Source organism: Passer domesticus, chromosome 12, assembly GCF_036417665.1.
Source record: "Passer domesticus isolate bPasDom1 chromosome 12, bPasDom1.hap1, whole genome shotgun sequence".
In the NCBI taxonomy this organism is placed as follows: Eukaryota; Metazoa; Chordata; class Aves; order Passeriformes; family Passeridae; genus Passer; species Passer domesticus.
This window is the reverse complement of record NC_087485.1, coordinates 2,677,748-2,689,198: the sequence shown is the minus strand read 5'-3', so window position 1 is coordinate 2,689,198 and position 11,451 is coordinate 2,677,748. Positions and strand designations below refer to the sequence as shown.

Sequence of the window (11,451 nt, the reverse complement as noted above, 5' to 3'; positions counted from 1 at the left end):
ATTTTGCCATAAGTTTTTTCTGGGGTTTTACCTCATCCTGGTCCTCCATCTATTTTTCGTCTACTGAGCAAAGCTTATTTCTGCCTCAGGCATTGTAATGCACTTTCTGTAGCCTGAACGAGTTTATTACACACAGTGTTGTGAGCAGCACTGGCAAGAGAGGTGAAGTTTCCATAATAAATTAATTTTTTAAAAAGAAAACTTTTAGTGATTGTCTTCATCATCAGCCTCAGGGATGAGTTTTCAGGCCATACATCTTGCAAAGCAACAGGTAGAGATGGATGTGTAAATGGAAAGTTTAATCTTTGAGTTGTTGGATCAGAATTCAGCTGCTCAGGTCAGAAAAAATGAAGCTTTCTTGTGATCTATTTGTCCAGTTAGAATTACGTGAATTTTGAATAGCATATTTAAACTTTTATTTTAAACTTAGTAGGTGTAATTAATTACTTACCTTAAGCTAGAAGTATGCAGGACATAAACAAACAAAAATGGACATTACATTGAGTAATGGAATGATTCACTGTGGGTTAAATATCACCTTCTAATTTTTATAGAACATTTTTTATTGTTTCCCATTTATACCAGATATCTGTAATAGCTCTGACCAGTAATTTCCTATTCATCACCTTTTCTCAGCTAAAATGTGGAGCTCTGATAGTGTGCATGATATTCCGTTTACAAAGAGTCTGGAATGTTGTAGTGCAGAAGAGCTCTGCTGCTACTGAGATGGTTTTTTTCCTTGATCAGATGAAAAGTAAAATGATGTGGTCTCAGACCACTCATTTAGTCTGCTCTTTCTCTGGCAAATTTTAAATTAACTTCACTTTCCCTGAAGGTGGGGACAGAGATTGGTTTCAGGTCTGCCTGTGAAGCACCAAAAGCTTTCAAAATGAGGATGTAAATAAGGATGAAATATTTATGTAGGCAGAAAATATTCTTGGATTAAATTCTTGTGGAGGAGAGAGGTAGTTCATGAGACTTTTTTTTTTCCTTGCTGCCACCTCATGGAAACCTGGAGCATCAGCATTGGCGACTTGTTTTTGTTTTCCCTCCCACAGCACTTTGACACGAGCCCTGTGGAGATCACCACCGTGCTGATAAGAGGACAAGAATAGCATTTTGGTCCTTGGGGAATTAACTTGTTTCCTAAAATCTGCCCTGGTTGTGAAGCTCTCACTTTCCCTCCTGTCCAAGCCTGGGGGACCCCAGAGGTGGCCAGGCATGGAAAGCCACACGTGCAGGGGCACTTCCTGACCAGAAACAAACCCTGGGACATCTCTTTCTTTCCACTACCCCTGGAGAACAACAATTTTTTGGGAGCAAACTACACCTACATGGAAAGTTCCCATTTCCTCCTCAAAATAACAAAAAATAAAAACCAAAAAAAACCCAAAACAAATCCCAAAAAATAAGGCTCTTGTCTCCTCTGTTGCACGGCCGGGGCAGGTTCCCGCTTGTGCGATTCCATGGCCCTCGCCTTGGCTGCCTGCCCAAAACTCCCGTCTGTTTTCCAGACAGGAAATATGAATCAAAATAACATGACATAAAAACAGTAATTAGCTTTTGTGTGTGAGGCTGCTAAGGCCTTAATGAGGAACAGGCTTGTAATAAAACTCTTGGCTACTCTCTCCCAAACTCGCTCTGTCGCTCGCTCCCCTTTTCAGTTCATCATTTATTTTCTTGCAGGGAGAAGTGAGGAGAGAAGGAGACACTATCTGTAAATTGATCCTCCCCACCCTTGTTAAATTATCAGGGAGTCTATAAATGTTTTGGCAGTTTTTTTTCCCATTTGTTTTGGGCTATTTCTGTCCCACCCACAATGCTCATCTTTCCCAGTCATCATTCTTTGCTGCCTTTCAGGGCATCTTAAGAGCTGTGGCTTGAGCAATAGCTGAGGTTTGAATGAAAGTGGGGGATCCTACAGGTCACCTGAGGCTGGGACATGCTTCCAAGGATATTTTCTGGATACTAGCTCCATCAAGCCACCCAGGGCAGTTGTGGTGTCTCTGAGCATCTTTGTGCCTTTGAGAGAGAGAAGGAAGTTGTGGAGCAGCAGGGTCACCACGAGGCCAAGGGAGATGGGCTGGTACCAAGGGTCACTTTTGCAACCTTTAAGCAAATAACTGTGATCTCACAAGGAAAATATTAAATTTCTGCAGGAAGAAGCTTCAGGCCACGGTAAACTTCTCTCAGACCTGGCATTATGTGGCCTCAGACTGACATGTGAAGCCAGAGCTGTGCTGCACGTGCTGTGAGAGCTCCAAGGTGAGCAGAAGTGTAAACTCCTGGGATTTTCTGCATAAACTCCTGGGATTTTCTTCATCAAGACAAGTTTGCTCACAAAGAGCTGTGTCCCCTTCCCAGACAGATTTATTAGTGACAAGTGACATGATGTTATAGTTCTGCTGGAACTGAGGACCACCAAATACCCCACTGGTCTTGGCCCAAAGCATAAACCCTACTTTGACGCCGCTTTTCCTGATAAAACCATAAAAAGTCTCTTTGTGTAGACCGTAATAATTTTCCTGTCCGTGTCTCTGCATGTTTATAGGCTGTCCACTGATTTTTCTGAGTTGTAATTTAAAGTCCCTTTGTGGTCGGTGCATTCAGAGCTGCAGATCAGAGGTGAAAGCCACAGATTGCAAAGGATTTTATCAATGAATGGTAACATTTCTCCAGGATCTGTCATCATCCATGCCCATAATTCCCTGCTGGTAGCAGATCTAATGGGTTTATCAAGTGAGAGGAAAGAAAGAGGTTGTGTCTCTCTGCTTCCAGAGCCTCTGCCCTTATTTCCCACCTCTCTATGGGCACAGCATGGAAAGACCTGGTGGGAGTGTTTGGAGAGACAATCCATGAAAGTCTTCTGTGAAACCAGCCATGGATCCTCCTGGAAAGCTTTCTGGTGAGATTTACCTCATGCCAGTGCCCTGAAAATGGTGTTCACTGATTCATTAACAACTCTAGCAACACCTTGGCTGCTTATGGGTATTTTTCCATTGCTTGGTGCTCTAAATCACAGCTGGGAAAGCCCAGAGGTGCTGCTGGAGTCAGGGAAAATAAATTCTGGGAGACCTCAGAATGTGGTGCAGTTTTTAACTCCAAGCACTGCTGTCCATGATAACATCAGATTAGAGGTAGCAGGAAAAAAAGAACTTTTCCCTGGCAATTTTTCAATGGAAAATGCCATCCACTTGAAATCCAGACTTCCCATCAGAGTACGTTGTTGTCAATGAGGTTTTGCTTCAGTTTTTTAAAAAAGATTTGTTTTGACTAGTTTGAAGTATTGTGTTTGGACCTTGTTGGAGTGAAATGTCTTGATTTTCTGTCCTAACTGTCTTTTCATAACAGAAGTGATTTAATTTTATGCTTTGAATAATGTATGCTAAAAAGGAAGGTATTTTGTTCTGATTTAGTTTTATCAGAACATGCTATTTTATTTCATTCCACATCAATTTTTTTTAATGTGGTTGAAGAGAAAATGTAGCTTTCAAAAGTTTTTTCTCCTGATTTGGCACTGAACCAAATTTGAAATGTCAGAATTTCGAGTGGCCTTCCAGTGAAGTACAACCCATTCCATGGCGTAAAGCAAGAAGAAAACCCACATAAAACAATCAAATTGATGTAGACATTTATTACTTGTGAGAGTTGTAAAAGCATCACATGGCTTTCTCATAAAAACTCATAAACCCTATTTACAGTCCCTGCATTATTATTCTAGTAACTAAAACCAGGGACTCTATGAAGTGCAGGAGTGTTCAGCGAATTCTCTCCCAACTCTGTTGGAAATGCAGAAAATGCTCCCTGTTTTCAGAGCAGGGGGATTGTGTTTTACATGTATTTATTTATTGTGTTTACCTCTTACACTTAGAGCTTGGCCCCTGCCCAAGAAGTCAAAGCTATAATTACTTGCTTTTCATGGTAACAAATGCAGAAATTAATTCAGCAAAGTGTCCTCGTGTTTTGGGGAAAACTGGTGGTGTTTAGGTTGCATATCAGCACTCAAGAGGCTTAAATGCTTTAGAGGGAAAAGCTTATCCCTGCCTACAGTGTAGCAGCCAACACTTAGAGCCTTGGGCAATGTGTGGTTGCAGGTGAAATTCATTTGAAATTATCATAAAGACGGTAACAGACATGAAAAAAAAATTTCCACAAGATTTTGGATCAAGTACAGAAATACATCCGGGGGGAGAAAAAAAGATGTATTCAGAAAGATTTGTTTGTTCTTCCATGTTCTGAGCTTCAGTGAAATCAATGGGAAAGGGTCACTGCCAGGAGGGAGCTGGGTTGTTCCGTGAACCAGCACTGTTGCTATTGCAAACACATTGTCTTGGAGTGTTGTCATCCCTGGAATAAAGTGCTGGAGCTTTAGAGAGGAGCCAAAGCTTCCCTCAGAATTTCTAATGTGAAGAACCTTTGTGCTGCTTGTAAAAATGACACTCCCTCCTTCTTTAGGGGAAGTCCAAGGCCTCTCCAAAGCAGGATCAGCTGGAAATGTTTGAGGAGAAGGGAAGGGAAATGGAAGTGGAAAAGGGGAAAGGGAAAGGGAAAGGGAAAGGGAAAGGGAAAGGGAAAGGGAAAGGGAAAGGGAAAGGGAAAGGGAAAGGGAAAGGGAATTCATGCTCCTCCTGCTGGCTCCTTCTATAAAACTTGGACTTTTGGAACATCCTCTTGACTGTAACTTAACTCTGGTGATTTCTTACTTTATTTTCTCTCATTTATCATCCTTTACAGATCCAACAAGTTCATCTAAGAGTGTGAGTGAGCTTTGCTGACCAGCAGTGGAGGATCTCTGGGGAAGCCTCTCCCTCATGGGTTTCCAGCTGGTGTCACTGCACTGGCTGCATCCAGCTACAGCAGCTTTTTATAACCTTGCCATGGTTATTTTCAACTTCTTGCTTCTATACAGGACCTATACATAAGCCCAGGGCTAAAAATACTTAAATCCAGCCAATTTTTCCCTAACAGATCTGGGAACTTGCATCTGTTGTCTGAGCTCGGCCAGAAACTGATTTCCAGAGTCTGAAACTCAGCTCAGCCCAGCGTCTCAAACAAAGGAAATGTTGGAGGATGGCCCTGGGCAGTTTGGAGCTCCATCACCACTCTCCCATGGATGCAGTGAAGCTACACCCCACTGGCTCACCTCACCTGTGAGTACCTCCAAAAACAGCCTTCAGAAAGCTGATAAAATTGCTTTTCTGGCTGTTAGGAAGGGTTAAAACATCCTAGCCATGCAAAGAAAACACTTGTTTTAAAAAACCAATAAACAAATTACAGAGTTTCCTTCTCAGAGAGGAGATGCCCCTGGGACATGTGCTGCTTGTCCATTCCCTTGGGGAAATTCAAGGATATCTCTGCCATGTCCTCCTGGACCCTGAACCTGCCCACAGTATTCCCTGCCTCATGCACAGGCTCGGAAGACACATGGAATTAGTCTTTATGATTCAATTATTCTGCGGTAGAGCTTGGACGTGTGCAATATATCGAAAGCCTTTGGGAGACTATCAAAATTTAATTGGGAAAGTATGGCAATTTTTAAAATTTTTACTTCCAGCCCTTGCTGTCAAATGATTTGTTTGCTATTTTTATAAACAGGCTGCAGTGCCACTGAGGAGGTACAGGGACAGGAATGAGGCGGGCTGGCTAATCCAGTTGCAAAACAGAAGGATGGATTAACCCCTCCAGTACCACTCACTGGGAATTCCAGATGTCCAAGGAAAACAACCAGGTCTGACTGGCAGTGCAAATCTGCCTTTCCCTGTGAGGTAATGCATTGCTTTGTATCTCAGATACCCTGGTTGCTAAGTTTGGGGTTAACTATCCATACAAATAATATTTTGGAGGTAGTGTTGCTGCTGGTTTGGCTCTGCTCTTGCTCTGGTCTTCTTGGAAATAACGCTGGATGTGGAGACTTTTCCCTGCTATGCCATTTCTACCTCTCCTCTACTCTCTTAACCTTCTCTTTGGCTTGTTGCTCATGGAATTACTCATCCAAGTCTTCAATCTCTCCTGATTCTCCCAGGATTTATAAGATCAGATATTTAACATTCTTCATCATTCATTTGCCAAAGTCTTGGAGCTTTGTTCCTTCCTCTTCCTCCATGTGCCTCCTACATAAAGTCCTGGTCAGGCAGCCTCCTCTGGTTCTGGATAAAGATCCCAATCGGCCCATTTAACAGCTGTTCATCAAACCAAATTTGTTCTTTTCAACCCTGCCCTTCTGAGGTCTTGCTCACCTGCCACACAATAAAATTCACCTCTTTTTGCCTCCTCTCCCTCAGGGTCCCATTTTCCCCTCTCTTTGCAGCTCCTCTGTCAGCACCTGCCACCTTGAAGTTGTCTTTTAAGCAGCTCTGATTTCAGAGCTCTTGTTCTACCTCTTTAGACCTTCTGCACCAAACATCTGGCAGGGACAACGTGCAAGCCAGGATTTTATTTCACACTGAGATATCCAGAAATCCACCCCCTCACTACTTCAGGAATTTTTCCTTTGAAAAAAGCACAAGTCCTCCTTTCCTCCCTCTCTTGACAGCTTCTCTTTTGTGCTGTGGGACAAGCGGTATTCCTCAACTAAACACTCAGCACTTCCTCCTTTTCCCTCTTATTCCATTCAGGAATTTGCTACACACTTCCTTTTGGAGGTCCAAAAGCTACACAGCACTAATGTAGCGTTGAACTCGTCATGGGTTGGCAGCAGTGAAATGCCTCTCAGTATTCCTTGGGTTTCACTGGCTGCTTCAGCACCACCTGCTCCCCAACCCTGCCCCTCTCAGACACCACGATTTATTTTTGTACTCATGGCAAAATACACTGAAAAATAAATGGTGTGCTCTTCGTCTTCAGTTATTTCCTCGAGGAGATGGCCCGGGAAGAGAGCTCTGAGTGGATCTTTACCTATGAATCACTGCAAAGAGTCTGCAGCTCCCACTGCCAGTCCCAGTGTGGAAAGAGGAGGGGGATGTGGGGTGTTCTACAGAAACCTTGACGTTTGCATCTGCCTTTGATTCAAGGAAAGGGCAAAAAGGAGCAATATCACTTTACACAGACAGGAGACGGTTCCAAACCATGTTACATTTTGTACAATAATGGTTTTGAAAGATGACTCATTCGAGCTTGTCAAATTAGCCATTACATTTGCATAGCTCCTGTGGGAGCCGTTTCAGTGAGCACAGAAACCTAAAAAACAACTCACACACACGGAAAGAGACAGAAATTCCTTTTATCCTCAGCGCTTCTTCTCCCATCAGAGAGGCAAAGGACAGGCAGTAAAACACCTCTCCCAAACATCTCCTTCCTTGGAGCACACTGGAGATTGGAAAACATTTTGGCAAAGTTCATTTCATGTCACATGTGTGTAATTAAAAAGCACTTTTCTGACGAGGAAGAAGTTTGGTGAGGACACAGGTGCTGACCCCCCAGTCACTCCAACACTTGTCTGATATTCCTGATGCATCCAAGCCATTGCATCCATTCTTGGCACTGTGGCTCCAGGATCTGCAATCAGTCTCCACACTCTGCTCCCCAGTGAACCACAGCTCTCTGCCAAGGCTGATCTTGAAGTGTTTGGGGCTTTCTAAAGCCAGACTTCTCTGTAATCCTGTGTTCCTGTTAACCTCTTCATTCAAGCATCCTTGGAATGATGAGAAGGCTGTTCCTAAGAAAGATGATGAGGATTGGGCCACAGGAAAGGCAGACTTGAAGGGAGACAAGGAGGGTGTTGAACTGAGTTCTTTCACTCAAATCTGAACATTAACACGTAGCTCCAAATCAGTCCTTTGCACAAATGCCTGAGTTTCTGCCTTGGAAAGATGATTTTGGCATCATTCCTGCACCCATGTGGTGTGATGACCCCAAGGAACACTCACCTACTCTGCATTGAGTTTCCTGGGATGAGATGGGGCTGGATCTGCTGCCCTCAGCCATAAAGACTCAGCTTTGCTGGAACTCACCTCCACGGTAGATGAGATGCTTGGCATGAAGGCTTTGCCTCTTGCTATCTGCACATCCTGCCACACGAGACTTAGCTCTGAAGTCCATGTTCCAAACCTGTTCTAATTATCTTCATTTCCCCTCCTACAGCAACCTGAGTCTCAGCACAAGCAGCAGGCAGAAGAAACAGAATTTTTTCATCATGTCTTGGCATCTGTCTCTCTTTTTCTCTTGTTCCCAATCTCAGTTCTTGTAGCTGGGTTGTGTTCGGGTTTTTTTTTCCTTCCCCTTCTTTTTTTCATTTCAACCATGACTTGAAAAGATTAAATCCTGACGTTACTATTTAGGAAAAGGGACCTCTGCCAACAGGGTGTCCTGATGGGGAGGAGCAGTGTGAGACTGAAGGGCTTTGAAACAACAGTATTAACATGTGGGGATTGCATTGCAGTCAAATTTTTTCCTGAAAATACCAGGGGCTGGATTGTCTCTCCCTCATTCCTGTTGGATAATACTTTTGTCCATGGCTAAACCTCAGAAGGACAACTTGCAGAGCAAGGCAGCAGGTGGAGGCTGCCAGGCTGTTAAGTTTTGTAACTTTCTTATTTAATGAAAATCTTGGTCTGTTTGAGACCTTTTATAGTGCAGATTCATATTTATGTAACACGTCACTCATTTTTATGTCTTTTCAGTGCGGCTGCTTTGCTTAACCTAACACAGAACAAGGCTTGACTGGTTTATGGTAGGAAATCACAGGGAAAATGGACTCTGGAAGGGAGGAACCTGTTCTGGTGGAGCAGAAATTTCTGTGTTTCAAAGAGGGGACCAAGTGGAGCAGAACTGGAGGAGACTGAGCTGCCCCAGCCACTGAGCCAAGGCAGTGATCCACCCCTGCCACATCTCTACCAAGGACTCGTGGGACCACTGCTTGAAAAAGCTTTTTGGAGGAGCTCTGGCAAGTTTAGTTTGTGCTGTCTGAGATCTCAGTGACCCTTCCAGCATCCTCATCTCTATGCCAAGGCTTGCTGTCCCAGCAGCAAGTGCAGCAGGCGTTTCAGCACTGCAAGCTGCTGACTCTGGGGCAGTGCCTCTGGGTTATTCCTGGTGCAGAGTGGTTGTGATTAACCCTCTTCAGCTGTATCAGCGAGGGTCAAGTGTGAGCTGTCATGAATCTCAGCTCTTTCTGACATTCCCTGGCTTGTGCTGCTGGTGTTTAGGGGCTGTCTGGCTCCTCCATGTATTTCCAGCTCTCCTACAGATTTGTTGCCACCATGATGGGCTGCACAACTGAGCAGCCCCTGCTGCAAGAGCCAGGAGGCAAAACTGATTTAATTTGCACAGAAACCTCTCTTGCTCATATCCACCTTTATCCGCTTAAGAAAAAGGGGATCCTTTACTTCAGGTTTCCCTCTGGCACCCTCTGGTTTTGCCTTAGCAGTGGAGGTTCTTTCATCTGCCCCAGAAAAGTGTGGGGAGCAGTGCAGAAGAGCTGATGGACAGTGGCAGGGTGCTGGGGAGATGCTGCAACTGCCCAGTCATTTCCATATTTCCCCCCTCTACATTCACATATAATATTTAATTGACATCTTTCCCTCTACCACAGGTCTTCCTTTTAGATACAGATCTTCAATGAAGATGATGTTTAGAAAGAAAAAAATATATAAACATGTGCTCACTGCCTGTGAGAGGGGGAAGACTCTTCAGCAAGAGTGAAAAATCCTTTTTTTTTTTTGTAATTTGCTATAAAATTAGTCAAAACCACTGATGACTCCCAGTGGCATAGGGGTTTATTGCAAAGGCAGAGTTTTATGCTCACCTGGCCCTGCTGCAGGTCTGTTTTTCATGTTTTATGCAGCTCTGCATCCACCACAGTCCTCACCAAACATTCCCTTTGCCCACCAGAGGAGCCATCAGCCTAACTCATGCAGTCACACTATTTAGAACTGCAGCAAGTTTCCTCAGCTATAGTCATGTACAAGGTATAAATATTTTCCTTGTGAAGCACAAACACCCTGCACTCTTCTGCTTAGGCACCCTCTTGAGGAGCTCACATGAGAGCTGTTAATCAGCACCATATTTTGAGAACTGTCACTTTTATTTATTTTTTTAAATTTCTTAGTCTTCTTCCTTTTTTTTTTTTTCCAGAAAAACAATCAGCCTCTGCTCCATACTCACAATTTTATTTTCACGTTGCTGTTGACACACACTATCCTGACCAGTCAGGTTGTATTAACTTCCCTGATTGGCACCATGAGTAAAGTTACAGCTTGTGTTTCATTTCCAGCCTCCTGCTCAGAATTCCAGCTCCTTCATGGAGCAGATACAGCCAAAGGAACTTGGTGGACTGTGTTTGCTTAGTGGAGACCACGCTGCTTGACTTACCTGACACTTATTCTTTTAGTTTTCCTTCTTTTCCCCCAAAAAGTTGGGATTACAGATCACCTGACCTGAAGGAGGAAAAGGCTAAATAATAACAACAAAATACTTTTTTTTCAGGAGAAGAGCTTGTCTGTATTTCAAAGAAAACAGGCATTGCAGCATCTGTGGGTTTCCTCAGACCCTGGAGAGTGCAGTGACCTTTGAGATGGATTGTGGGCCATCAGAAGCTAAATATGCTGCCTTTGGTTAGCTCGACATGAATTATGACTCTGGAATGCTGAGGTCCATGTTCCTGATATATTTAGGTATAACCAACAGTTGTAACATCAAATTAAATCAACAGATTGCTGGCTGGCAAAATGAGGGCTGAGAACTGCTGCAGGCCGCAGGGTAATGGAGTTACAGTCAGAACCTGGTCGCTCGCTTGCCCACAGCTACAAAATCTGCAATTTTTGGGACAGTTTTCTCCAAATCCTTCCTCACTTCCCAGTAGATCTGCACAGATTTGAAATAGCACAGCCCAAAGCCCAGCAGGGACATGGGGCCATGTCCAGGCTGCTCCAAGCCCTGTCCAGCCTGGCCTTGGACACTTCCAGGGATCCAGGGGCAGCCACAGCTGCTCTGGGCAGCCTGTGCAGGGCCTCACAGGGCACAATTTCTCCCTAATATCCCATCTAAACCCGCTCTCTTTCAGTTAAACCCCTTCTCCCTTGTCCTGTCACTACACACCCTTTGAAAAAGTCTCCCCATCTTTTTTGTAGGCTCCCTGGGTCTGAGCTTGATTACAGTTTCCGAGGGCCTTTCTGATGGTTTCTGGATCTAAGGTTGATTATTATTTCAAAAATCTGTTTCATGCTCATGCCCAACATCTGCTGGGGCTGAGCTCTGCTTGGAACACATTATTTTCCTTGGATTTGGGAAGGTGCTAAAGTTTCCCTGAGCAGTTGTGACTGCAGTACCTTCCCAAGGAGCACCAGTTCTGGCCTTTCATCTTGGCAATGAATGTTCTTCCCCACACTCCTGTTCAGAAGTGTGCATGTGAGTGATTTAGTGCTTCATGTCAGCAAACCAGGATGTTGATCTTAACTATGTTTTCCCTCTCCCAAGGCATGTTAGGAGCCTCAGACAGGACTGCAGACACCCTTT

At 44.0% G+C, this 11,451-nt stretch overlaps 1 long non-coding RNA gene across 1 annotated transcript; it reads left to right on the top strand.

The window, feature by feature from the left end:
* Positions 1-5,033: 5,033 nt before the first annotated feature.
* Positions 5,034-9,189, top strand: LOC135279793 (uncharacterized). Its single transcript, XR_010346998.1, has 3 exons — positions 5,034-5,150; positions 5,596-5,765; positions 8,619-9,189. It is a non-coding gene; the product is annotated as an uncharacterized LOC135279793 (long non-coding RNA).
* The last annotated feature ends 2,262 nt before the right edge of the window (positions 9,190-11,451 follow it).